Genomic DNA, 2,052 nt, shown 5'->3' with positions numbered 1-2,052 from the left:
CTTCATTTCAGCAATGACGTGTTTTTAATTAGGGTTTTATCTGGTTTTCTACCCTCGCCTTCACCTGAATTTAACCTCACTATGGACGGCAACACCAGCCTAGAAGTTGACGGGACATATGATGTACATTTTGGGCGGCAGCGAAGGTTATTTTGCATTAAAGTTGTATAAATCAGCTCTTTACCAAACACAATAATTGTGCATAAAGGTTGGCTATAAATTAATACACCGTTAATCAAACACAATCTGCACATCGATCACCATGGCATTAATCCTGGAAACCCAAGATATAATTTTTTCCCTTGCCTGCTTCATTTCCATTTGTATTTTTTATAAACTTAGAACACGGAAATCCTCGATGCCCATCAACTGGCCTTTATTAGGTATGACCCCTAGCCTTTTGTGGAACTTCAGCCATGTTCATGATTATATGACCGATGTTTTGAGAAGAAACGGTGGGACAATCATGTACAAAGGCCCTTGGTTTGCGAACATGGACATGATCTTCACCAGTGATCCAGCCAACTATCATTACATATCGTCCACCAACTTTCATAATTACCCGAAAGGTCCAGATTTTAGAGAGATTTTCGATATACTTGGAGATGGCATTTTCAATTGTGATTCCAAGTTATGGGAATTGCAACATAAAACAACCATGTCGCTCTTCAATGATGCGGGATTCTTGATGCTGTTGGAGAAAACGATTTGGAAGAACGTGGAGGAAGAGCTTATACCCGTTCTTGAATCCATGTCAGAACAAGGATCCCAGAGGGATTTGCAAGACATCTTCAAGAGGCTCACTTTTGATGGTATTTGCAATTTACTTATGGATTATGATCCTAAGACCTTGTCTGTTAATCTTCCATACAATGAACTCGAAAGAGCCATCACCAAGGCAGAAGAGGCACTCTTCAGTCGACATATTTTCCCAAAATACTATTGGAAGTTGCAAAAGCAACTTCAAATAGGCAATGAGAAACATATGACTGATGCATGCAAGCTAAGTGATGAGTTATTTTACAAGTTTATAAATGAAAAACGAGGTAAGAAAACTAAGATCTGTGACGTAAAGAGTGAGCAATTACAAGATTACACGTTACTAACAGGATTTACGAGGGAATATGAGGACAAGACTGGTAGCTTTGGTAACAACCATGAAAAAGTTATCAAAGACACCTTGCTCAATCTTCTGATTGCAGGGAGAGATACCACAAGCTCAGCTCTTACCTGGTTTTTTTATCTCCTTGCAAAAAATCCAGTAGCAGAAGCCAAGATCCGCAGGGAACTTCATGCACAATTAGGGTTGAAAGAAGGTGACAAATGGAAAAGTTTTGGTGCAAAAGAATTGGGACAGTTGGCATATTTACATGCATCATTATGTGAAGCACTAAGGTTATTCCCTCCTGTCCCTCTCAACCACAAAGTTTCACATGAAGCAGACACATTGCCAAGCAGTCACCAAGTCCGTAAAAACAGCATAATAATTCTACATTCATATGCAATGGGACGAATGGAGACAATATGGGGAGAAGATGCTTTGGATTTCAAGCCAGAGAGATGGCTCTCTAAGCAAGGAGGGATTAAACAGGTTCCATCTTACAAGTTTACAGCATTCCATGCAGGACCAAGAGCTTGCCTTGGTAAGAAAATGTCATTCATTCATATGAAAGTTGTGGCAGCTACAATTATATATAACTACCAAGTCAAAATGGTGGAAGGACATTCATTTACCCAAAGTGGCTCGGTAATTCTACAAATGAAGTACGGCTTGATGGTCAAAGTAACGAAAAGAAATGAAGTGAAACCCCCATTAATTAGCTTCACGCTATAATATGCTATATCTATGGTGCTTAAATGATGCATCAGTTGTGAAGTTCATCTTGATATCTAGACTAGCTTCAAATCTATAAAGAAGTCCTTTATATATGTTGCACAGATCATTTCACATGTTGTTCCTATCCTGTCATGCAATAATATGTAACTCATGTATAAGTTTTCAAAGCTATTCTACTAGTAAAATAAATTTGACGGCTCTTCACTTCTCAATTT

General features: G+C 38.6%; 1 pseudogene; it reads left to right on the top strand.

Annotated features, from left to right (window-relative positions):
- Positions 1-358: 358 nt before the first annotated feature.
- On the top strand, positions 359-1,834 carry LOC145139189 (alkane hydroxylase MAH1 pseudogene; annotated as a pseudogene).
- The last annotated feature ends 218 nt before the right edge of the window (positions 1,835-2,052 follow it).

This window comes from Lactuca virosa, chromosome 9, assembly GCF_052849685.1.
Source record: "Lactuca virosa cultivar CGN04683 chromosome 9, Lactuca_virosa_CGN04683_v6, whole genome shotgun sequence".
NCBI lineage: Eukaryota > Viridiplantae > Streptophyta > Magnoliopsida > Asterales > Asteraceae > Lactuca > Lactuca virosa.
Note: the sequence above shows the minus strand (reverse complement) of the source record. Positions and strands in the feature narration are given on the sequence as shown.